The 27,249-nt window shown below is 37.3% G+C and overlaps 1 protein-coding gene across 6 annotated transcripts in view; it reads left to right on the forward strand.

The window, feature by feature from the left end:
* Positions 1-575: 575 nt before the first annotated feature.
* Positions 576-27,249, forward strand: part of RFX3 (regulatory factor X3) — a 337,765-nt gene continuing 311,091 nt past the window's right edge. For 2 of the 6 annotated variants that reach the window (XM_070794588.1, XM_070794586.1), the window contains exon 1: positions 576-1,379. The gene's annotated coding sequence lies outside the window, so the exon portion shown is untranslated. Of the gene's footprint in view, positions 1,380-19,286; positions 25,446-27,249 lie in introns of those variants that run through there. The other 4 variants (XM_070794591.1, XM_070794584.1, XM_070794587.1 and 1 more) reach the window with 3 other exon arrangements.

A 27,249-nucleotide genomic window follows, 5' to 3' on the forward strand; every position in this document is an offset into this window, starting at 1 on the left:
CCGGAAGGAGCAAGACCCTTAGTACAGCAGGTTGTTAGGGAACCGGCGACCGGGACGAGGCTAGTAGTAGGACACGGGGTTGAGCTCAAATCCTGCTTTGGTCAGCTTCAAAAAGGGACGAGCACTTAAGAGGGCTGAAGATAACGGGGCTCTAGGAACAGACTAGGTCACCCCACCTCCCAACGCCTTTCCCGGAGGGGGCCCGCCATGCGTTTTCGCGTTCCGGGAGAGACCGATTTCTTGTTCCTTAGTGGCGCTTACTCCCCGCCCTGTAGGTAGGGAGGGAGTCAAAACCTCGCCTCTTCGCCCGAGGGCCGGAAGAGCTTGGACCTTCCCGGTGCGCGCCACGCCGCGGCTGGAAGGCGGGAGGCCGGCGCGCAGCCCACGCGCGCCCCGCGTTCGCCCGCTCTAAAATGGCGGCGGAGGCAGTTCGCTCACGCCCCGCCGCCCGCGCTCCTCCGAGTCGTGGCCCCGGGAGGCGGGAGTGGGCCGGAATGCGCGAGGGCGGCGTGGACCCTCCAATCCAGAGCGTTCCCCACCGCCCCGGCACGCTAGAAGTCAGCAGGCGACCGCTACCGGGAATACAGCCAGCGCCTCAGAAGCGGGAGGGGTAGCTAACGAAAAAGTGAGGGTAAAAAAGAGAGCGAGCGAGCGGCGGCACATCCGGGAGCCTACGCCCGCTCCGCCCCGGAAATGATGTTTATATGGGGGGCGAGGTCTCTCTTCAAAGTGGATTCTTCCCCAGCTGTAGCTGGTTGTCTCACAAGGTGTCTGGAATCGTCCTCAACAGCCCCTCTCCTGGGTTAGCCGTTACCGTCTCCCGCTCTGAGGCTTCTTGGCACAATGCAGGCTGCTGCGACTGGTAGCTCTCGTTTCACAGAAAGTATCCCTCGCGCTACGGCCCTAAATTTGTCCTCCAGCCTCGCTAGGGCGTGTAGTAGTGTACCTCCGAGGGGAATCTGGGGGTAACCTCAGCCCCTGCCAAACCTAGCGCATCTCTTTGGAATCCTTTCTCGGAAACCTGCTCTCGCTCCTCCCGGTAACTCGGTTCGGGGGTTGTCCGTCACGGAACTGAGCCCGCCCCTTCCGGCTGCTAGCCGGCCCGCCTCCTCCTCTCTTCCCTCCCCCACCCCTCCCCGTGCGAGTGTCTCCCTCTCCCTCTCGCTCCCTCTCTCTTCTCCCTCTCTCTCTCTTTTGTGAGTTATAGCAACCGTTGCCTTGTGAATCAAGCGCCATAGTCACCGTAGTCCTGGCGACTGTTACCCATCAACAACAACTACTCCTCTCCTCCTCCTCCTCCTCCTCCTCCTCCTCTTCCTCCTCCCCACCACCACCATCTCCATCACCCACCAACAACACCACAATAATCCACAGCCAAGGTGAATATTCTTCGGTCTCTACATGTGTGTGGGAGCGTGTGGATGCGTGTGAACGCTTGTGTCCGTGCGTGTGTGTGTCCGTGTGTGTGCGAGCCGAGTGTGGCTGTGCGGGGGTCTCACTTCTGACACCGGGGCTGCAGCTGCGGCGCCGCTGCCGAGGGGCTCGTCCCCCGGGCTTGTTTACAATGGACCGTGCGCGCCGCGGCTGGGTCGGGGGTGTGGGCGCCGCGCCGCCCGCCCGCCGGCCCTGTCCCTCCGCGGCCGCGCTTCAGGGATGGAGCGGGAGCTCGGGGGGCTGCGAGCGGAGTGGGAGAGGGAGCCACAGTTCTGCGCTGCGGACGGTGGAGCTCTCCCCTAGGTCTGGGGCTGAGGAGGAGGGCCAGGTGAAGAGAGGATTTTTTTTCCCTTTTCTTTCTTTAATTTTCTTGTTTTTCAAAGCTGCATGGTCCCTGCTTCTTTTAAAACCGAAATAGACAACAGTGTGCAAGGGGGGACCCAAGAGGTGGTGTTTTGTTGTTGTTGTTCACTTGTGGGGCCTTGTTACGGGTTTTGTTGTTTTTATCCTTATACAACGGTGAACTTTTCTCACCGCCTATACCCTTCATTTTTGCCCCTCTTTGCCTTGTGCTAAATGAGCTGCTCTTTTACCATCATCATCAGCTGCATGGTTTTCTTTTTTCTTTTAAAACTGTGTTTTCTTTGTGCTGCAAACAGTCTTAATATCCTTTCAGCACTCTTCCCTCCCCCCTTTCTTTTACCCCCACACCCCTTGCACACACACTGGAACCAGGGGCTTCTTGGCTGGGTTCTTTGCTGCACTGGGAAGAAGATCTTTTTTTTTTTTTTTTAAGTCTCTCTCCTCTCTATGTCTCTCTTGGTGTGTTTGTGTGTGAGTGTGAGATTTAAACCGGATGCAGGGCATCTGTGGTACTTGGTTAGTAGTTATTGACAGTGCTTTATCCTTCATGTGGAGATGGGAGGGGTACTAGTGAGGTTCCATTTCACTTTGATGAACCTCCTTCCCCACAGTGGAGTGTTAACAATTTTCATTGTGGTTGTGAGACTTTGTGTGTTACAAACAGGGAAAGGACAGAAGGAAGCTTTGTGAGAACTGTTTACAGTGTTATTTGTGACACTTATGGTACTTCTGAAGAGTTTTTTTTTTCTTTCTTCATCTTCTCTGTTCGTTTTCCTTTGAGAGTTGAAATTGAAGTCAAGTTGTTCATAAAGAATGTATGAAGCTACTCAACTTGAAACGTGTGTATATTTCACTTTCTTTGTGGCTGTTAAGATCTAGGCATGTGTGTACTTAACAGTCTTTTTAATATTAGTTTTTGGTTTTCTTTGGACAGTGACTTAAGCCTGCTGAAGAGAGAGAACTTTTCTTTTTAGGTCTTTCCTTCAAAATTCTATTTTTCTCTGTACATTTGAATATTTGTCAGTCCTCAAGTTATAGGCTCTTAGATACAGGTAGCCCAGTTTTAGAGATCCTGTAAATTTGTTCATTTTTCAGCGCAACGTTTAATTAATAGATCATGAGTAAAGAGTTTGATAGTGTGTGCTCAAGCAAATGTAATGTACTATTTTATTTGCACATATTGAAGTTTCCAAATTGAAATTTTTAAATACTTACTTAGTCTTTTTTTTCTAACAGCAAACCATATATTGATTTACCTGACAGAACAGACCGTGGATAATGTGACAGTATTAATTATTCTTGAGATTGTCAGTGAGCAAGTTGGGTAATTGTAATGCAATTTAAGGCTAATACTTTGTAAAATAAGAGTTAGAGTTTAAAAACTTTTCCTTTTTAAAATTAAATTCCTTGTGGTTGGTATTTTAAATGAAGATGATGTTGGTTCTGAACGAAGACTTTCTCAGAGCACTAAAATTTCTTTATATTTGTCGCCCCCTCCCCAACCTAGGTTTCATGCAAATCTCTAATACTAACCTGTATTTTTTTTCTGTTCAGGTGAGTGTCAAATGCCTGAACACTTTTGGCTGGTGAAGTTCCTGGGTCCTTATAAACGTTGAAGTTAATAGGAGTTTTTCTGTCTTTAGACAGTTTCAGACTTTATGCCATTTACATAATACATTTTCAGTCGAGTAGATTATATGCTATAATTTTATAGTTTAATGTTTTTATGGGCAGTGTCCAAGAACTTTTTTGAGGCATTTCACTCATTACAACTATCTCAGGTTTTTTTTTTTTTTTTTCTCAGGTTTTCTCTAAGTTAGATTTTCATTCACAAGGTGTTTTGAGAGCAGAAGTTAATTTGAATTCTATTACTTATCTGTTACTAAAAGCACATATGTGATAGAAAAGTTGCTGTAGAGATGCCTTGGACGCAGGTGTGTCAACATTATTCATATGGATCAAGTAAATAATAGAAATACTAACAAAGGATAAATTTTTAAATTTAACATACCGATAAATACTTGGTAACACTTAAATTTTTTTTTTTCTGTGATATTTTTCCTAGGAGAGACTATATTATGTGTTGATATTTGTGTTTGTATTAGACTAAAAAAACACCTGAAGTGTCCAAACTTTAAAACTAAAATTATTAAATAGGAGTTACTTGTAACTTATTTTGAATAGCTGAATATTTGTGATTCATTGTATGTCATAATGTCTGTCTCAGCCTTTTTATGTTATTGTGCCTATTGCATTAAATGGTATAGGCATATTTCTGTAGTGCATTTAAATGTATAACAGTAAACTAAAATGCACTTCTCAAATGCATCATTCCACAATGTTTTCATTATATGGGATGATTATGCTAATTAAAAAAGTAGTATATTATTCCTCCAGTATTCAAATACTCTTGTACTCAAAAGGTTTATAGTTAATAAGTTTAGGATATGCAAAAAACTTACAGTTTATGAATTTAATATATGTTAACCCTAAGCAATATTTTTTATAGAAGCATTTAATGGTAAAAAGGTATTGCTATTAAAAATTAGGAATTAAAACATGAATTTTGAATCAAAGATTTAATCTTTTATTTAAACAATACATGTTACAATTTGATAACATGTTTCATTGTTCTTCAGAAGGTTGATTTTTATGTACTCTATACACTGTCAACTGAAGAAATCAGTGGGTGGAGTTTGATTTTACATCTCAGAGTTTTTAGTAAGTATGTGTATATATGTGTGTGTATTTAAAAGAGAAGATAGAGTATCAATATGTAGGAAGAGTTTTAAAAAAACTTTTCTGAACCATGAAGTAAGAATGTTACTTTGTGTTTTTTTGTGTGTCTCTAGTGAGTATGTTACAAGAAATAAGAATACCAAACAAAGAAACTTTTCAAATTACAAAGTCTTCAAAGACATAAACTTTTACATTATGAAAAATCTGCTAGGTTTTTTTTGTTTTTTGTTTTGGTTTTTTTTGCTTGCTTGCTTTGTTTTTATGCTGAGCATTAGGCTAAAAATCCTCTGTATCTAGTTACTTTTAAAAATAAACAACTTAGTTTCCCTAATGGAAATATTTGTCTTTAACTCTTTGGTATAGAGTCCCAGTGGCTGTTGGAAAACAGATTTTAAATTCCTCTCTGTTCACAGGTGCATAGTGTTCCCATATTTTGGAAATCTAAGATTAAATGGATTTAACTAAATCTAGCTTTGTTAGGGACAGATGGCTGTTTTAAACAGGTGTCACTTTCGTTTCTAGTGCATTGTGTTGGGACTTCCAGTGGTTCACAGATGAGCTGTCTAAAGCAGGTGGCATCCTTTGCTTTTGTTCTTAGTAAAATATACTTTTGGAGTTAATTATTTTCCTAGGAAGAGTTGTTTTTCTTTTTAAAGTAAAGGTTTTGAACTATTCAAATTGAGATTCCTAATTTAATTAACATAACCTTTTTTTTTGAATATCATTCTGTTTTTGAGCTGTGTAAGCTGCAGGTCCTTTCAGAAAACACTTCAAATTCTTTAAACAGTGATAAATTCCATTTGAATCCAGAAAAAGTACTCAGGAGCACTTTACACAGTCAGTTTATCTGAAGCAAAAAGGCAGATTTGAATAAAGTGAAATTAGGGAACATGAAATTAGGTAACAAGTTAACTTTTGCTGTCCCATACTTGAATGTTTTTTTAGCATCATTATTTTAATTTAAATATTAAGTGTTGAGAACTGGTGTTGTTTTGTTGGTTACTTTAAATATTATCAAGTGAAAACATTTTCCTGACTTACTTTGATTATTACTATAAAGATTTTAGTGCTCTTTTTAAGTGAAAATTGTTCTTAAGCATTAATGTTTAAAAATATGTACTGAAATAAATAAGAGTATCAATCTATTGATTTTTAAGGTTCATATTTACTTGAATTCTATCCTTTTTTGGTGGAAATTTTATACATCTTACAACAGATGCACCAGAGGGTGCTATGCTGTTTGCAACAAGAGATTATTATCACAAAGAATGTGATCTGATTAGAACTTTTATTTAAAGAAAAAATTTAATTACATATGCATTCAAGCATATAATAGCCTTATTTCTTTGGAGTTTAAATTTAATATACTGTCTTAATTGGCAGTTTTATATCAAAGCCTGTCTCTCTGAACTAATATATATTAGCACAGTATAAAACAATATCAAGATTGATATCTTTGGTATCATCTGAATGTCAGCATTTGTCCTATACGCACATACATTTATGTTTTTATTAAGGTATTTTAATTTGTATCTAAAAAAAATTAGCTAACTTGAGAATCATACTATTTTGGCCGTGTGGCTTTGTACTCTGTAAATTGGTTCTTGTTGCACTATCAATATATTGTATATCCTTATAACATTTATATATGGCATAATTAGTGGTATGCTTTTTATGGTATAATCTAAAAAAAGCCATTTCAAAAGTATAAATTGTAATAATAGTTATCAGGCTAATTAACTCAACAGCAATAATAATAGAAACTGTCTGGAGAATTTGGTCCCTACTTCATGCTGTTAGAAGAGTCTGGTTTGAATATTTAACTTGGCTTTATTATCTGAAAAGTTTTAGATTCTCTGCTTTACTCTGTGCCTTATACTTCTAAACTGGAAGTGACCATATATTACTTTATGTTTCTGAGTATTTGTTCAGCAAGGTTTTTTAGAAGAACACTTGAATTCAGTCTTTGGGGTTCTTGCATCATTGACTTTACTTCTTCCGTAGTGCATGTGCGTGTAAGGTAAATACTGAAGCGGTAGTAGTCAGTGTTTTCCTCAAGTAAGCTTAGAAAGGCACAGTTATATCAAGTCAGCTTTTCTCCAGATGATGGATTTATGTGTACTGTAGTTCCACATTTAAGTACAATCAGCAAAATGTGATTTTTTTTTAGAAGTGCCTTTATAAGACATAGTATTTCATGTGTTGAAACGCCGCCGAGACTCCAAAACATCAATAGAGAATAACAATTTTTAAAGTATTAGTCTTGTTAAAATAGATTAGGCATTTCTCCTCAAAAATATGGTCCTACTAATTCATTAACAGAATTGGTTAATGAATAAATTATTAAATTGGCATAACCAACTTTTGCTGCTAAGAATTTAAAGTATTATGACATTGTTTCAAAACCTTTATATTTGATGTTTTATATTTCATATCAAACTATAAGACATATTTCATGAAAAATCAGTTAAAAAGTTGGAATGTATTTAGAGTATCAAATAGGTGTGTGTTTTGTTTTTAAAATAGATTAAGGGTAAATATATTGGTTAAAAACACAAGGCTTTGGATGCAGATTTCAGATGATTTTATCAGCTGTGGAACCTTGGACAGGTTATTTCCCTTCGTTTGGCCTCAGTTTTCTCATCTCAAAAATGGATGTCTTAGCCTGCCTTACAGAGTTTTGTGAAGAGTAAAGGAGCTAATTTATGTAATGTGCTTTGTTCAGTACTTGACACAGAATATATGCCCAGGGGCTCAGTGGTAAAGAATCTGTCTGCCAGTGTAGGAGACATAGGAGATGTGGGTTCGATCCCTGGGTCAGGAGGATCCTCTGAAGGAGGAAGTGGCAACCCACTCCAGTATTCTTGCCTGAGAAATCTCATGGACAGAGAATCCTGTTGGGCTACAGTCCATGGGGTTGCAAAGAGTTGGACACGATTTGGGAACTGAACATGCAGGCACCCATGCACACACATGTTCAATACATGTTGGCTCTTATGGAATACTGAGAAAATACCCAGTCTAAAATTTCTTTGAATATGCTATTGGGTCATAAGTTGTGAAAGATTTTGCTCACTGACCTACATATTAAATGATTATTCCCTTTCCCTCCTTTTAAAAATAAATCAAAGAGACCGAAGCTATCAACTGTAGGCTTGGATCACCATTTAATGACCAGACTTGTTTTTACACTGAATTAATAGGATGCTGGGGCTTCCCAGCTGGTGCAGTGGTAATGAATCATCCTGCCAGTGCAGGAGATGCTGGAGACCCAGGTTTGATCCCTGGGTTGGGGATACCCCTTGAATGAGGAAATGGCAACCCACCCCAGTATTCTTGCCTGTAAAATCCCATGGACAGAGGAGCCTGTGGGCTAAAGTCCATGGGGTTGCAAAGAGTCAGACCCGAGTGAGTGATTGAGCACACACAATAGGGTGCTAGCCCAAAGTTCTGTTTTAGTTATCTACAGCCTTATTATAATGGATTCTTTTTATGTTGGATACCTTTTCTGGTCTAGGGATCTCAGACTGAGAATTAATGGTGTAACACTTCATAAACTCTTACACTTCCCATTGTCCAATTTATATTTTCCTTTTCACATCTATTACACATGAATTCATTTGAAAACATTTTGAGCCCTACTTATATAAAATGCAGTCATTAATATATAATGATGACAATAGTTGTATAAAGATGAGTTCACCAAGGGGTTATTCCCAATTATAATGCACTGCTTAGAATTGTTATTGTAACAACAGTAGAAAAGTGTGTGAGGTCACCATTTATATACCTGTAGCAATAAGTAATTTTAGAAGAGTTTGCCAACCCAAATCTTGGGGTATAAAGTAACCTCAAGAATGTTATTTTGTAAAACATGTAATATGAAATTATAGAGGAAAAATAACACCTTTGGTTTCCTTTGTTAGGGCATTAAAGATGTTGAAAGAATCATTTTAGTTGACTGCTATATCTAAAGTTACTGTTCAGTAAGCTTGCTATGTTTCTATTTTTCTAAGCACTTTGACTAAGAATGAAATGTTTTTCTCATTTTAGAGTGATCTAAATAGCCCCAATCTTTCTCAAAGTGGAAATATAATTTATCCATTACAGTTGAAAATTTACCTGATACTGTGTGTCATCATTTTTGCTGAAGCATTGTATACTGTACAGGCTTTTTGCCCATCACCCTCATCTTACCTACTCCCATCCTTCCGCTTCTGTTCAGTGTTTAATTAATTATATGACTCCTTTACATTATTTTTATAGATAATTAGTCCCGACTTATAAAGTAGGCAGACTCTCGGCTCAGCCATCTCTGCTTCCTTTCGCCAGTGAATCTAACATACATTTTCAAGGGAGCTTTTGGAAAAAGGTTGGAAATGTGACTTAGATGGTAAGATTATATATCATTCTTACCAGTTTCATTCATCTGTTATCTTTGTAAACTTTGTCCTCTTGAACAAATTCATATCCTTGTTCCACTAATGAGGTAGCCTGAGCGTAATTATGCTCCACAAGTTTCTCTTCCTAGTCCCGGCTATGTACTGGCCTCTGGCTAAGCACTTCTGGTTGACTCTTGCTCTAGTCCCAGAATACCTTGTTTGCATAGTCACATGTGCCTGCCCATTGCTGACTTTTAACTCCTGGATTCTTTTTTCTCTGCTTTCATTAGAAGCTGTAATTTGTTGTTGTTTAGTCATTAAATCTTGTCTGACTCTTTTGTGACCTCATGGACTGTCGCCTGCCAGGCTCCTGTGTCCATGGAATTTCCCAGGCAAGAATACTGGAGTGGGTTGCTATTTCCTTCTCCAAGGGATCTTTCCGACCCAGAGATCGAACCTGTATCTCCTACATTGCAAGTGGATTCTTTACTGCTGAGCCACCAGGGAAGTCGGCCAGAAGCTGTAATACCCAGTCAGTATTGCTTGCCTTGACTTCACAGTACTTGGTTGAGATTAAGAGAGGTCTTCCTGTTTAGGCAAAAATGGTCAAGGGATAATAGGAGCTAAGAGTGAGGCAGCTTACCTGAAAATGAAAATACATTGGTTGGAGAGGAGACAAATACACTGACAGGTGATATGCAAGGAGAAGATAGGGGAACTAGGCTGAGAAATAAAGGTCTTCAAGCACCAGCCAAAGAACAGTAAAGAGGAGGGAAAAAAGCTTCTGTGCTGATATGCAGTCTGCCACTAAGTGAAAAACCTTAGGCTAGTCACTTAACCCCCCTAGGTCTCAGTTTCTCCATTTGTAAACTGAAACAGTAGGGCTGTGTGATCTCTAAAGCCCTTTCCAGCACTAATCGTCTATGATTCCCTGGTGAGATTGGCGTGGGGAAAAGGGAAACATGCCAATAACATGGAGCCTGGAATCAGTGTTGCCTTTACTGATGGCATTTTGCTTGCGTGTTGTTTCTTCTGATAAGAACAACAAAAGAAAACCCAGAGCCTGGGTCTAGCATAATGTCCATGTCTATGGCACAGCCTCAGAAGCTTCCACTATTTCAGTGGGCCCTGAGGGAAGCTGTGGCCAGGTGCCCTGATTTCCTCACCCACATAGGAATAAGCTGAGTCTTGCAGCTTGAGCTCCTGCCGCGCCAGCTCCTTTATGTCTCTGTGCCAGACAAGTGTCTGACAGTTGGGGCTCCTGCCTGTTGCTCACCAATGAGGTAGTTAAAACAGGACATGATTTCCCAACTCTGTGGATAGGCAAATTGACAGGGAAAGTGAGGGCATGGAAGATAAGTTCTCTCTGTGAGCTTTGTTCACTCTCATTAGAAGTAGTAAAAATTAATTTAGTTTCTGTTGGTCTCATTTTTCAATATTTCTTCCCCAGTTACTAAAGCCTTGACTTTTTTTCTTCCCTTCATACTATTCGGCTACTTTTGAGAAGAGCTAAAATCCTGTCAAGGAGACTGAGTGAGTTCTTGGGCTTCTTGACTGCTTTTGGGGCCATGCTGTGGGATGCATTGGCAATCATTGTTGCTTTTTGCTTTCTGAATATTGTTTATACTTGGATATGCATTTTTTAAATTCAGGTTTTTTGGCAGAGAAATTATGTCGTTTGGTCAAGAAGTATGCATTTCATAACTTAAAAAAATCTTTATTGGAATATACTTGACTTAAAATGTTGTGTTAGTTTCAAGTGTATAGCAAGATGAATCAGTTATACACACATATATATCCACTCTTTTTTAGATTCTTTTTCCGTAGAGGTCATTACAGGGTATTGAGTAGAGTTCCCTGTGCCATAGGGTAGGTTCTTACTAGTTATCTGTTTTATATATAGTAGTGTGTATATGTCAGCCCCAATCTCCCAGTTTAATCCCTTCCTTCCCCTTTCCCACTTGGAAACCATAAGATTTGTTTTCTACATCAGTGACTCTGTTTCTGCTTTGTAAATAAATTCATTTATACTATTTTTTAGATACCAAATATGATATTTGTCTTTGTCTGACTTACTTCACTCAGTACTTTATTTGGCAAGTGCACTTACAAGATTTTAGAGGCTTTTTCATGAGTTCATTAATATAAGTCTGACGTTCTGTTCTATCTCACCTTACCTCTCTTACTAGTTTAATAAGGGGTATATGAAAGATTAACAGATTTTAATCATTACTTTTAATATTTGAATGCTATTTTTTATTGATTAATAGAAATGTATTCAAGTTTCTGAATTACAGATCTGAATGCTTGATGGCTTCAAACATTCAGTATAAAACTATCATCCTTAAAAATGCATCTGGCCCTCTCAGTCTCAGTCAGCATAGTTTATGTTAACATGCAATTAGAAACCCTTTGCTTCTCAGTTAAATTTGTTTCTTCAATGCTTTAGTTGTGGGGGTGGTGAGGGAGGCTGCTGGAGCGGGGCAGGAAGAAAGAGATACATGTAGAAATTATATCCTGTTTCCATGATTGAATATTAGTGCTTTGCATACTCTATCCAGTTGGTTTTCTGGACTGTCAAGTTTTGGTGGAAATAAAGATTAGAGTGGGGATTGTAGGGCATGTGGGGTGGGGTGCGGAACAAATGACTTAGGTGACACAGTGTTTCTTACAGATCTGTTTCCTTTCCTGTGTTGTAGTATTAATCAGGGTATGTACACTTTTGGACGATAGGCATTTTATTATTTCATATTTGTCTGATTCCTTTTCTCCTAAAAACTTGACTGTATCTGTATATGTATGTTGTATATACAACACCCTTTGTATATTGGTACGCAGTAATATCTTTCTCTTTTAAAAAGAGTCTGTATTGTGATTTAGCCCTGCACAGATTTAGAAAGGTAGGAGTAAATAGTGAGAAATGTAGTTTCTGTGCTAGATAACAGAAATGATTCCTTAAATTCACCTCTCTACATTTTTCTTTGATAGATTGTTTTGTGGATATATATTTTTTGCAATAAAATCTAGATTATTCCTTTATTCCTGCTGAGGCTTACATTTTAAAAGAACCAAAGACTGTAGTCTGTCACATCAGGCTTTCACTGATTGACATCTGATTATATCTGATAACAATCTTGGAGATGAGTTTTAATGAAGTGTCAGCATAAGAGTCATTAAAAAAACACATGAAAAGATAGTATATTAGTGATCTTAAAATCACTTTTACATTTTAAATATACAATATGCATATTTGACGTGCTGTGATGAAAACCCAACATGAAATATTAATACACAGACACCAGATAAAGTGAGATTATTTGTTTTGATCATGTAACATGATCACATTATATGCTTTTAAAGGACATTTTAAAACATGATATTTTGTTTAACAAGTCATATTTCTAGGGTGTACTTTCATTAAGAAAACTGGATTTTAGCTTATATGTAGTGTTTTGTGTATGTGTATATGTTTGTGTGTAGACCTTTGGAAAATCATTTTAATTGGTACTTCAGAACTTTGGTCAACACTTTTTGCCCACTGATTTTTGTATTTTGCGTATCTTGGAACAATATTAGTGTTATTTTCTTGAAGCAGAGAAAATTAGGGGACTTTGTGGCTTAAGTTCTTTGAATGACCTTTCTGTGAATTGGGGAACAATTTTTAATAGTGCCTCACATTATACAGTGATATTTAAAGGCTACCTTAACTTAACAAAGGCCATGAATGCTGAAATTGAATTGAATTGTTAAAGGCAAAAATTGTAACTCTGATTATAGTAGGTTAAGATAATGTGTTGCTGGATCAACATTTGATCTTTTATTTTCAGAAATCTGCCTCGTTTGAAATTTACAACCTTTTAAATAATGTTTAATGAGTAGAACTGTATAATAGATGTGGATTTATATTTCAGCAAAGGTTTGAGAGGTAGATGGTTTGGAAGTCAGGTGGGATTTTATCTTTGAAGTTGGGAGGTGATGTATTTTAATATTTTTTGATTGGATTAGATTTACTTGAGTACTTACTGGTCTTGATAGAAATGCCAGTGACTGTGGAATGGAGATGATCAGAGACATTTGTGGGAGGAGGTCATTATATTGATCCTGACATGTCACTCAACCTTCCTTCATGCTGTCCTTGATAAACTTTAAAGTGAAGACATCTTTTTTGGATAATATGAACCTGTGATATTGTGTTTTTGTTAATTTACATGGCTGTCTGGAATTTCCCAAATCCTACCACAGCCTTGTGTGATGCATTGTCCATGAGCTTCGGAAGCTCCAGCATAAGTTTTGGTTTATAAATCTTAGAAAGAATGATAATTGATGACTAGGCATGCCTAGCAACCCACTCCAGTCTTCTTGCCTAGAGAATCCCAGGGACGGAGGAGCTTGGTGGGCTGCCATCTATGGGGTTGCACAGTCAGACACGACTGAAGTGACTTAGCAGCAGCAGCAGGCATGCCTAGAACAACACCTTAATCTGAAGGAATGGGATAAGATGAGGGTAGTTTGGTAATTTCCAATCATATACTTGGAAAAATTAGACAGGAATAACAACTCGTACAGTATAGAGAAAAAGAAGGGTGATGTTAGGGGCCACATAGGAAATTCACTTGGCCAGATTAAGCATATTTAGTAATATTACTGCTATCATTAATACCATTATTTATAATATTTTATTCTAAAATATTGTAGCAGAGACATAAGAACACTTTGATATGTTAGTCTATAAGCTTGTAGTTTTATATCTTTGTTCTTTAGCTTTATTTTTGAATGAGAAATTAAGGATTTATATCAATGTGTATTTAGTGCCAGTACTGTTTTGGTTAATTTAGGAATCCTGAAATGGCTTGGCTTTCTATTGGGTTTTAAGGAATGTTTTAAAAGAAAAGTGAAAAATTAGGTATTTGATACAAAATTAGATATTCTTGGCTAGGTGGACATATTTTTTAAGATCTGAAATTTTAGAAGACAGAAATTATCGAGATGATATTTAGACATCAGGAGGGATTTAAAACAAAGGATTGGAGGAGACATTGAAAATGCAGTTAGATGAAACCTTGAAATAAAGGTTAAAAATAAGGTGAGATGGATAAATCAAAATACGAATGGTGTAATAATTTGTTAGATGAATAATCACTTCTTGGCCTTACTATGATTTTAACAAATAGAGGAAGCTGAGAAACAAATTATACTTAAGTTTCTTATGGGCACCACATTTGTTTTTTTGTCTGAAATATTTACAATAATGTCTGAGACCTTTGACTATTATTGTATGGGACTTTACTATTAATGTTGTATATAGAAAAAGAATTAAACTGAGAAATTACATCAGAGTTTTCTTGTAATTCTTTTATTGTTACAAAGTTAAATGTTAGTATAAAAAATTAATATATTCCATTAGAGTATCTGATTAGTGTATATGATATCCAAAGTAGTTAACGTTTGGGAAGCCAGTGTATAGTGAAAAACTGTGTACCATAAATGTATATATTCTTAAAACTTCCTTATTTTGAAATTTTAAAAACTAATAGTGGAGCATATAGAATAGTATAGTGAACCCTTATGGGTCTGTCTCTCAGACCTAACTGTTACTACGTTCCGTTGTTTTTAAAGCTGTATAATATGAAATAATTTGTTGATTGAAATGAACTTGAATCACACTTTGTTTAACATTGCTCTGAAGAAGTTTGAGTCAAATGTTAAGAACAGATTCAGTGTAGCCTTGAAACCATGGAAACCATGCTTTCATTAATTTAAGACAAAATATTTAAGAGTGATTGATCTTCGTGTTGTTTCTTCTCAGCAAAGCATTTGTACATTAGGAAGTTTCTTCTCATTTGTTGGTCAAGTCCTTTGTTTATTAATTGCAGCCTCTTCTACTTGGAATCTACCTGTCATTACTAAAGGGAGTAAGTGCACAGCTGCAGCCCTTGTTCACAGGGCACAGGAAAACAACTGTCTTTATATACACCTGCTAGAGGTGAAAAGGGATTACTGTTTTGTACATCATTCTTTTAACTTGTTTTGGGGTAGATTTGGATGAACTGTTAAGAGCCATTTTGTAAGGTGACAGGGAAGAGACCATTTATCTTCTGGAATATTCCCTTTAGAGTTAGCTATTCAGTTGCTTGGAGAAGGCAATGGCACCCCACTCCAGTACTCTTGCCTGGAAAACCCCATGGACAGAGGAGCCTGGTAGGCTGCAGTCCATGGGATCGCTAAGAGTCTGACACGACTGAGCGACTTCACTTTCACTTTTCACTTTCATGCATTGGAGAAGGAAATGGCAACCCACTCCAGTGTCCTTGCCTGGAGAATCCCAGGGACGGGGGAGCCTGGTGGGAGCTGCCGTCTCTGGGGTCGCATAGAGTCAGACACGACTGAAGCGACTTAGCAGCAGCAGCAGCAGCATTCAGTTACTTGGATATAATAGAACATAAAGGAAGAGACATCCATTGGTAAGAGTTACTGTACTGAAAACTTATGACATCATTCAAAGCAATTTAGTGTTTTTTTATTGTCTTCAGAAAATGAGGAGAGTCCCTTAGTTTTATTATTTCACTGAAGTTTTGTTGTTGAGTCGCTAAGTCGTGTCCGACTCTTTGTGACCACATGGACTGTAGCCCACCAGGCCCCTCTCCATGGGATTTCTCAGGCAAGAATTCTGGAGTGGGTTGCTATTTCCTTCTCCAGGGGGTCTTCACAACTGAGGGATCGAACTTGCATCTCCTGCTTTTTGCAGGTGAATTCTTTACCAGTGAGCCACTAGGGAAGCCCGTGACTGAAGTCAGGCGGTATAAAAGAAGCTTATTTCCAATGCTGGAGTCTATTCCCCCTTGCCAAATCCATTATTCATGTTGAAAATTATGCTGTAATGAGCAGAATAATATGTGTAACAAATAATGATTAATGTCATTTTGTATGTTGATAAGGGAAGAGAACCAACTATCTTTATATTTTAATGTAATTTAGAAACTAAGCAGTTCCTAACGTGAGAAAATCATGTTGCTCTACTTACGCTCTATTGGAGTAACTCCCCAGTAGCAAACAATGTTCTGATTTGGGAGAACACCATGAGAAGGAAAGCTATGTCAAATAATTGACTTCTGTTTTAGAACCTGAACCTGTCTGCATAACAGCTAAGCTTTTGAGTCTGAAGCTGGAGCTTCAGATCGCCTAGAAAGAATGTTTTCCTTTCTCAGGGACCCAGCTTCAGCCTTTCTCCCTGTTTCTGCCTAACTACTCTATATTCTTCTGCCTCTTCACTATGTCTGGTCAGCACAGCTAAACAAAAGGGGTAGCCAGGATGCTAGAGTAGAGATTAAAGAGGTGAAAAGATCTGTTGCTAGATTTACACATGCTTCCAGGTGGTACAAATAGATTCCAGGAGAGACGTAATTAGGATGTTTTATTTTAGAAACAAAATTTTTAAGTTGGAACAGACTGGAGGTTATCTCGTTCAACCCTCCATTCCCTATTTATTTGAAAGAAAATGGAGGCTAAGTGACTTGGAAGTATAACAAATCAGAGCTGGGGCTCTTGAGCTCCAGACTCCTCACTCCTTGACCAGTGTTCTCATGCTGTATACTTCTTACGCTGTATACTTAACTTTCATTAAAGGCTGGCAACTCAAATGTGCTGCCTTAAATATTCACAGTACTTGCTTATTTTGTCTACAAGTCTGAGCTCCATATTTTTCTTAGAAAAAGTAAAGTTTTATAATTCTGTATTAAAATTTTGAATATATATCTTAATTTATCATGTTATTGTCATTTAGTTGCTAAGTTGTATCTTTTGCGACCCCATGGACTCGAGCCTGCCAGGCTCTTCTGTCCATGGAATTTCCAGGCAAGAACACTGGGATGGGTTGCCATTCCCTTCTCCAGGGGATCTTCTATACCCAGAGATCAAACCTGCATTGCAGGCAGATTCTTCACCACTGAGCCACCAGAGAAGCCCAGTTTTTATCATTGTCAACTATAATTTTTGGTATACAGGTCATTATTTAATTGTTTTATTTAAAAATGACATAGAAATGCAATTTAAAATGTTTTCCAGGCTCTTAAATAGGCTGTATTCTAAGGGGAAGTATCATATTTGCTTGTTTTATTTATTTATTTTTTTTTTAAAGAAAAATAGCAGATTTGTAATCTCTATCGTTTGTACTTCCCCTTTCTGGGTGTTAGTGATGTATGTCATAATTGTATTAGTGTACATTATCTTCAGACTTGGCATATACCTCTTTACTTATTTGAAGAGGTAAGGGTGATTCTAATCATTCTAAAGATTGTTGTAAAAAGTTAATGAACTACTAATTATAGAAATTGAAATATTTGTTCCTCTAGGTCACTCTCTTGAGTGAAAGTAAAATTACTGGCAGCTGATATTGGCTATACAAGTTGAGACTTGCCTAGCTGGGATTTAAAGGTGCTGCAGCACTCTTAAGTCAAAGAACCAACAAATGAGAACATGAAGGGACTGCCGTGTATTCCATAGCAACTAAAAGCAGTATATGCAGTCATGCTGTTATATGACTTCTTATTTTCTTAATCTGAGTTTTTGGAAGGATCTATTGTTTACTGATTAATAGTTTGAGACTGTGGCAGGAATAAGTAATTACCAAGATTTTGTCTTATTTTTCTGTGTTTGTGTGTGTGTGTTAGATTTGGAAGTAAACCTATGAGGTTAGGCTTGGGTTTAGTTTTGGTGTATCCGGTTTTGTGATAAAGATGAACAATTTGAGCACTAACCCTGTTGATTATTTGAAACAATCCACCTAAGAGAGACTGAGAAATTGACAAAAACCCTGAACTTTCTAGCAGTACCCTGATGCTCTTACCAGCTTTATTTGTGGCACCAAATCTTAAAGGATGCATTTATATAAAACAGGAGTAGGTTTCCTATGGGGGAAAACCATTTGTCATTTGCTCTTAACAAGGTAAATCCCTATGGACAAACGTTTCTTGTAAAACTGTTCCCCTTGGATTTCTTTTCTCCTTCAATAAAAAAGGAGCTATGATAAACAAAGGTATGATGAAATATTAGTTAGCTCTTGCATTTTTGCCTAGAAGTTACTCATTCTTAATCTTTATGGTTTTATTTTTTTAATTTAATGAGAATTAAGAATCAGGATGCAGTGCATTAAATCGACTTTGTGTTAACTGAAGAAAAGGGGTTTTGTTTTTGAGTGAGCGTGGGGGGTGTCTTAATCATTTACTTTTAGACTTTATAGTCCTGATTTGCCAGCATATACCAACTGGCCCATAAAATGGAACAGAAAATACAAATTATTCAGATTAAGAAATGTTAATTACTTGGAAGTCTAAATTGAGGTTTCAATACAGAGTTGCTGCTGCTGCTGCTAAGTCGCTTCAGTTGTGTCTGACTCTGTGCGACCCCATAGACGGCAGCCCACCAGGCTCCCCTGTCCCTGGGATTCTCCAGGCAAGAACACTGGAGTGGGGTGCCATTGCCTTCTCCATCAATACAGAGTTACCAGTTACTAAATATTAGACTGCTGGATTTGTTGGATATAAAGAGGAGGAATCTGAAACATGGTGTGTGGTCTTAATAGCTTATGAATTTATAATCTGGCTAATTTTTTAAATTAAAACTGTTTCTAAATATGAATTAATAGAATCATCTAAATAGGAGATACTTTGGATGTTCTCATATAGCCCAGAGTTTTTTTGTTGGTGTCAAAGGCTAATAGAGTTTGCCAAGAAAACACACTGGTCATAATAAATACTCTCTTCCAACAACACGAGAGAAGACTCTACACATCACCAGATGGACATCACCAGATGGTCAATACCGAAATCAGATTGATTATATTCTTTGCAGCCAAAGATGGAGAAGCTTTATACAGTCGGCAAAAATAAGACCGGGAGCTAACTGTGGCTCAGATCATGAACTCCTTCTTGCCAAACTCAGACTTAAATTGAAGAAAGTAGGGAAAACCACTAGACCATTCAGGTATGACCCAAATAAAATCCCTTGCAGTAGAAGTGATAAAAAACATTCAGGGAATTAGATCTGATAGACAGAGTGCCTGAAGAACTGTGGATGGAGGTTCCTGACATTGTACAGGAGGCAGGGATCGAGACCATCCCCAAGAAAAAAAAATGCAAAAAAGCAAAATGGCTGTCTGAGGAGGCCTTACTAATAGCTGTGAAAAGGGAAGCGAAAGCAAAGGAGAAAAGGAAAGATATACCCATTTGAAGGCAGAGTTCCAAAGAATAGATAGCAAGGAGAGATAAGAAAGCCTTCTTCAGTGATCAGTGCAAAGAAACAGAGGAGAACAACAGAATGGGAAAGATTAGAGATCTCTTGAAGAAAGAGATACCAAGGGAACATTTCATGCAAAGATGGGCTCAATAAAGGACAGAAATGGTATGGACCTAACAGAAGCAGAAAACATTAAGGAGAGGTGGCAAGAATACACAGAGGAACTGTACAAAAAAGATCTTCATGACCCAGATAATCACGATAGTGTGATCACTCACCTAGAGCCAGACATCCTGGAATGTGAAGTCAAGTGGGCCTTAGACAGCATCGCTACGAACAAAGCAAGTGGAGGTGATAGAATTCCAGTTGAGCTATTTCACATCCTGAAAGATGATGCTGTGAAAGTGCTGCACTCAATATGCCAGCAAATTTGGAAAACTCAGCAGTGGCCACAGGACTGGAAAAGGTCCGTTTTCATTCCAATCCCAAAGAGAGTCAATGCCAAAAAATGCTCAAACTACCACACAATTGCACTCATCTCACATGCTAGTAAAGTAATTCCTAAAATTCCCCGAGCCAGGCTTCAACAATATGTGAACTGGGAACTTCCACATGTTCAAGTTGGATTTAGAAAAGGTAGAGGAACCAGATATCAAGTTGCCAACATCCATTGGATCATAGAAAAAGCAAGAGAATTCCAGAAAAACATCTGCTTTATTGACTATGCAAAAACCTTTGACTGTGTGGTCCCAACAAACTGGAAATTTCTTCAAGAGATGGGAATACCAGACTACCTGACTGGCCTCTTGAGAGTATGTCAAGGCTGTATATTGTCACCTTGCTTATTTAACTTACATGCAGAGTACATCATGAGAAACGCTGGGCTGGAAGAAGCACAAGCTGGAATCAAGATTGCTGGGAGAATTATCAATAATCTCAGATACATAGATGACACCACCCTTATGGCAGAAAACGAAGAAGAACTAAAGAGCCTCTTGATGAAAGTGAAAGAGGAGAGTGAAAAAGCTGGCTTAAAGCTCAACATTCAGAAAACTAAGATCATGGCATATGGTCCTGTCACTTCATGGGAAATAGAAGGGGAAACAGTGACAGACTTTATTTTTTGGGGCTCCAAAATCACTGCAGATGGTGACTGCAGCCATGAAATTAAAAGACGCTTGCTCCTTGGAAGAAAAGTTATGACCAACCTAGACAGCACATTATAAAGCAGAGACGTTACTTTGCCCACAGAGGTCCATCTAGTCAAAGCTGTGGTTTTTCCAGTAGTCATGTATGGATGTAAGAGTTGGACTATAAAGAAAGCTGAGCGCCAAAGAATTGATGCTTTTGAACTGTAGTGTTGGAGAAGACTCTTGAGAGTCCCTTGAACTGTAAGGAGATCCAACCAGTCCATCCTAAAGGAGATCAGTCCTGGGTGTTCATTGGAAGGACTGATGTTGAAGTTGAAACTCCTATATTTTGGCCACATGATGTGTAGAACTGATGCAGTGGAAAAGACCCTGATGCTGGGAAAGATTGAAGATGGGAGGAGAAGGGGACAAGAGGATGAGATGGTTGGATGGCATCACCGACTCACTGGACATGGGTTTGGGTAGACTCTGGCAGTTGGTGATGGACAGGGAGGCCTGGTGTGCTGCAGTCCACAGAGTTGCTAAGAGTTGGACACTACTGAGCAACGGAACTGAACTGATTTTTTCTGGCCCTGATTTTATAGTAACCATTTGAGCAATGCAGTTATAGTATTCCAGATGGATTTTTTAAAGTTCCTGCTTTTTTAAACTGATTTTGTAGAATGAAATGATTTCATAAGTTTTGTTATTTGTTCAAATTAGCATCATCAGGGAGTAGATTTGAGCTGACCTAATCAAGGTCTCTTTTCCTGTTATGTTTTCAAGTGACATTTTGTTACCTAACTCGGTATCTATATATGCCTTGATGTGTGTGTGTGTTTGTGTATGTGTCTGTGTGCATAAAATTTCAGACTTGCCTGGAATTTCCTGTGTCTAACAAGAATAGTTCTTAGTTTCAGAATTTGAAGAGTGCCTTGTAGAATCCAGTACCTTCTTCCCATTTTCTCATTGTTGCAGACTGTGGAAATTCCTCATGCTGCTTACTGTGGGAGAGACCTGGGGGACAGTTTTTTTGGGGGGCAGCTACTTTGAATACCCTCAAACTCTTTAGTTTCTCCTTTTGCTGCCTATCTTCACTGTTCTGCTGAGATGTCCACAAAGTGCAAAATTAGGGCTTGAGTTCCAAGGTTTACTAATGCACTTGGTGTCAGAGTGGATTATTACAGTAGTCAGATGTGTGGTTGCACTTGTGATGTTCCACTACAGTTGCACTATGAGATGTTACAATAGGCTTTGATGTCTACTATGGAGACTTTACCCTGAAGAATGTTTTCATTTTTATGAAACTATCATCCATGAATCCATCCAGCTCTTTTTTTAACCAATATATGTTCATTCTGTATCATCTCCTGAGAATTTGTTTGGTAAATTTGCTACAAGTTATGAAGTCATCTTGACCTCTCTTCAGACTTAAGGGGTTCCCTTCAATTTCTGCAATCACTTTAGGTGTACAAGTTCATTTTTATTGTTTATATCTTCAATTATTTATTGAGTAAATATTGGCACCTACTTTATAGGCCAAGCAAAGGAATGCTGTGGAGGATACAACAGTGAACAAAATTGATCAGGTCTGTGCTGTCAAAGAGTTTACAGTTGAACAATTGGCAATGAGAGAGAGAAAATAAATGAATATTATAATAAATGGTTATAAATGCTATAGGGAAAAATAAAGGAGAGTAGAGAGGGTAGGGAGAAGGCAATGGCACCCCCACTCCAGTACTCTTGCCTGGAAAATCCCATGGACGAAGGAGCCTGGTAGGCTGCAGTCCATGGGGTCACGAAGAGCTGGACACGACTGAGCGACTTCACTTTCACTTTTCACTTTCATGCATTGGAGAAGGAAATGGCAACCCACTCCAGTGTTCTTGCCTGGAGAATCCCAGGGACAGCCTGGTGGGCTACCGTCTCTGGGGTCGCATAGAGTCAGACATGACTGAAGTGACTTAGCAACAGAGAGGGTAGGTGATGAGAGTGAAGGAAATTTTAAATAGGGAAATTAGGAAAAACTTGAAGAGAAGGTGACAAAGTGTTACAGAGGTAAGTAGTGTTTATTTCTTCAAATGTGGCTTTATGTGTTTATATTGATGCCTTGATTGATAGTAGCCTTCCTTCTGTAAAGGAAGAGCTACAGAGCTTTATTTTCTTCTGTCAATACAGAGCCCTATCTGTTTACACCTGTCCTTACATAGTACTTTTCTTTCTTCCTTTCTCTTTGCTGCCTTTTATCCATTTTATATGCTTTTCTCTGAATATACAACCTTTTCATTTATATATTCTTTTGAAGTTGTATTGACTAAAACTGTTGACTAAAAACTGGTTTCTATAAGAGATTGGGAAGATTAAAAATCTCTTTTAAAATTTTTTATTTTTTTTTGGAGGAGAGAGGAGATTTTCATTTCTTTAAGTTCACCCTACCTGCTTACAAGTTAGGTTCTTCTGAAACACCTGTAACTGTCACTAAAATATATATTTTTAAAAAATGGAAAAGAATTGATGCATGAAGTATTAAAGGTAAAAATCACAATAGAAAATAGAAATTACTCTAGCCAAACTGCTTATTTGTTGATTGTGGTCTCAGTTTACTTATATGGCTAATTTAAACAGAACCAAGAATCTTTGTATACGATGGTTTCTATGGTCAGTGTCTTAGATATGAAACTGAAAAGTCCTTGTTTGTATAGGCTAGATATCTGTCATTATCCAGTCATGCTAATTGTGACTTCTCATAGGTTTATGAATTGAATTTATTTGTAAAATTTTGTATATGCAAAAAGAGATAAATGACATTATTTAGACAAATAAAAGTTATTAATGGGGGGAAATTGTCCTGAGTTCTGTTATTTTGACAAATAGGTTGTCATACTGATATTTTTTGAATAAAATTTTTCAGTGTACTAATGTCAAAATTGTATTTTCCATTTCAAATTCAGTGTCAGATATTCAACACTATGTGCCTGTCATCCATTATGAAATGTACATATGGTTTGACAGTATTTGAGGGTATTGTACTGTATTGGAATACTTAAAGATGGTACAAAATATATAATATAAAAGTATAGTTTTTAATGTATTTAAGTTAAGGAAGTGGAAACTGCTGTGGAGTTTTAATCATATAAACTACATTTCTCTGAATTTATATGACTTTGTATGTAATATTTATTTCTAATCCTGGTTTCCTTCTTGAAGGTTGGTTAAATGGTTATACTAGAAGATATACCCAGGCATTTGTGTCTGAAGTAAGTCATATATTCCCACATTTTAGCAGCTGGTAGTTCAAAGTTTATTGAACTTGAGTACTTACTATTTTTGCCATTAAAAATATAAATAAATGTAGTATCACCGCTTGTTTGTACCATCACCATGTTTATGAAAAAATATGTAAGCTATATGAAAGATTTTGGAAAGCAAGTCTGCCCTCATATTCTCCCCTACCTAACTTTTCATTAAGGAAAAATGTTAAAATACACAAAAATAGAAAATATGATGAAATAATGAAATGAATTCCTATGTATCCATCTCTCTGCTTTAATTAGTAAGTTGTGGTTAATCCTACTTCAGCCATTCCTCCTCACTTCCCACCGATTCCATTATTGTTGGCCTCACTTTTTACCTATGAAAAGGGATCCAGCACAGCTGAGTCAGGCTTAGTGCTCACACTGCCAGTCCTTTACTCTGCTTTGCCATGTTGTGCCATCTCCCCACCCCCTGGAAATAGAGGGATGAATGGAAAAAAAATCATGAAAAGAATAAAGATTAGTTTCCAAACAAGTATCGTTTAAGATTTTGAATTGTGAACTTTCATATTTCTTGTCTCAGATTTTGAGTTGGAATTAAATATTATCTTCCAAATTAAGTGTAGACTCCACAAAGTCAGTTTGTTAGTGCCCTGTGAGAAAGTAACATTTTTCTCTTTACAAAGATGGTTCCTTTTTATTTTTTCTAAAGATTTCCTATGTATTTTCTTTCACAAAAATTGTGAAATATGTATCTTTGAGATTTTTGGCATTTATAATGTGGTACAACTGAAATTGGCCCTCAGATTTATAGAATGTACTTCAAGATGCTTTTTTCAGTATCCTGTTATGCATTTCAGAAATCAATTGATCCAGTTTCTTTTTGCCCATTAATTCAATATTTTTTCAAGTTTCTAAGTGATAAAAGTGATTATTAGTAGTTAAAAAGTAAAAGTGTTTTTTGAGGTTTTAAAACAAGTTTTTAACTGATAAGCACTCTTCCAATCAGATGTTGTATCACAATCCTTTAATAAATCTTGATATTTAAAACTCTCCTTTGTCCATCAATATTCTTTTGACCTTGGCTAAATAAATTACAGAAAACTTTTGAAAAAACATATTTTGGGACGTATTCTGTCAGTAGATAGGAGCTGGTAGAAGCAAGAAGGGCCGTATATTTGGGGCTCTCATAATGATTTTTTTTCTCTTTTTAATTAATAAGATGATTACTAAAAAGAATTCTAACCTCTAAGTTGTTGGCTACCAACCCTAGTTATGTGATTTATTAAAAAGCCTATAATTCTTGACAAATGCTTATGAAATTTTTAAAAATTCAGAATTCAGTTTTATTCAACTTTTGTTGAGGATCTTTGATTTTTAGGGGAGAGGGGTTGGTATGTAGAAATGAAGTGTGACAGGGCGTTGCAAATCCAAGCAAACTTGAATGTGCAAAAGACAGGCCAAATTCCATAGATAAATATGTGATTCTCTATAGCTGCATACTTCTGGTTCTTACAATGAAGCCACACTTCATGATTTGTTGTAGCTTCATAACTTGAAAGACAAGACCTCAATGGACACCAGAAAGCTCTTTTTCAACAACACTTCTACTATAAGATATCCATTCTCATTTAACAATTTTTTATTCTTTATTTTACTCCATTGCTTTTTAGTTAACACTGCCTGTGAAAAGTGAAAAATTAAAGTATTAGTCTCTCAGTTGTGTCAGACTCTTTTCGACCCTATGGTCTGTAGCCTACCAGGCTCCTCTCTCCGTGGAATTCTCCAGACAAGAATACTGGAGTGGGTAGCCATTCCCTTCTCCAGGTGATCTTCCTGACCCCAGGGATCGAACCCTGGTCTCCTGCACTGCAGGCAGATTCTTTACTGTCTGAGCCACCAGGGAAGCCCAGGTAACTTTGATTCTTTCAGAGCAGATTCTTCTAGAGTTATGTAATACATACTGGTAATTAACCAACTATTAAATAATTGCTTTAAAATAAATGCATTTGCCTGACACAGGCCCTGTGAATGGTATACTCATAAGTAGAATCTGACTTTAATGACTTTATTGACTACTGTGTGTCTCTGTGTGTGTAGTGTGTATATTCTAATGTTTTGTTCTTGTTGAAAAAAACCAATTTTCATTACTTGAGAAAGGTTTTCTTATATTATTAATAGGTTCTTAGTTTTAGAATTAAGTTTTTCTAATCCTAAATGAGAATTGAAAAGTTTTCAAAGTTCTAAACTGTAAAATTAAGTTGAATCTTCAAGTTAAAAACTTTTTTTTTTGCATTATAGTTGTAACTGATGATCACTGCATCTTTTAAGAACCTTTTTTTTTTTTTTCTGTGTTGTTGCTTGACTTAAGAAGAAGTAAGAGTGAGTCAAGGAAAATACAATTATTGAATGTAAAATTTTTCATCTTTGTGTTTTTTCCTTTTTTTCTCAGCTATAAAATTAACCCTCATGTTTCTGCAAAATTTCTTTCAGTTCTTCTCTTTCTGCATTCTTGTGTCTCTTTCCTATCCTTTCTGTCCCATTTCCCTCTTTTGCTTCTTTCTACTCTGCTTGGCTTTCCTTACAGGCTTTTTCAGCTCTGAACTTTCTCAGCCAACCCATCCTGCCTCAGCCTTGGTTTGTTGCTCAAATGCTGCCTTTGCACCTCTCGGCCTGCTTCAGCTGTCTTGTTATTGAATTCTTTGTCTTTGTTTTTGGAATAATTGTTGTGCATTCCTCTGTTTATTGTTTCTTGGTACGTTTAGAGAATTAGCTAATTTCCTTTATTCTGCTTCCTATGGTACATAATGAGAAGAAGAAATAAAAAACAACAGTTGAAGGACAGGTGCTGTTGGCTCTTTAAAAAAGAATAAAATAATGCAGTTGACAGCTTATTTTAAACAATGCTCCCAGTTTGGAATAGATAGAAGGGCTAAATGTTGCTGTGAATGTAAAAAAATGAATGTTGTTTTTATTTTTTTAATTTTATTTTTAACTTTCAGAAGTTACAGGCAATATTAGTATAGCCAGAATATACTTGGAAAGTTTGGATTAGATGATTATGTAAAATCGTGTTGTTTTTATTTCTCTGATGGTCTTTGGTATTTTATAGTAGACCAGCATCTATTTTTGTCTTTAAATACTTTATGAAAAAATGCTTATCATACATAACTTAATAAACCTCAATACAGTTTCTTCCTTTAAAGAAGGTAGAAGTCCCTGCCCATGTTTCAAATTCTGTTTCACATAATTTGTTTAGCAGTATTTTATTGATAGACTACTATTTTTTCTTTTGTTTGCATTTGCATTGAAGTAGTACTAGATGTAATTAATTTATGTCATTAACTTGTTGAATGTTAATCTTTAAAGTTATAGAATATCTGATAGGATACAATAGACTTTGGAATTAATATAAAATTATTACCAAAAGGGGTGACAAGAAAAACAAAAATCTGGTTTTATAATAAAATGAAACTTAGAATTTCTTTAGTTTTTCAGTGATTTTGTGTGTGTGTGTGTGTGTGTGTGTGTGTGTGTGTGTGTGTGTGTGTGTGTGTGGTGGGGGACTGCTTTTAGTTCATGACTTCATGACTTCTGGGTTCCTAGGTTTAGTTTACTTTTCTACTTTTGGATTCTACCGAATGCCATTTTTTTAAATCAAAGTTGAAGATGCTTAATACTGCCTTTTTTTTTCTTCCTTGAAACTTTCTCAGTTCA

The sequence above is a fragment of the Bos indicus genome, chromosome 8 (assembly GCF_029378745.1).
Source record: "Bos indicus isolate NIAB-ARS_2022 breed Sahiwal x Tharparkar chromosome 8, NIAB-ARS_B.indTharparkar_mat_pri_1.0, whole genome shotgun sequence".
Lineage (NCBI taxonomy): Eukaryota > Metazoa > Chordata > Mammalia > Artiodactyla > Bovidae > Bos > Bos indicus.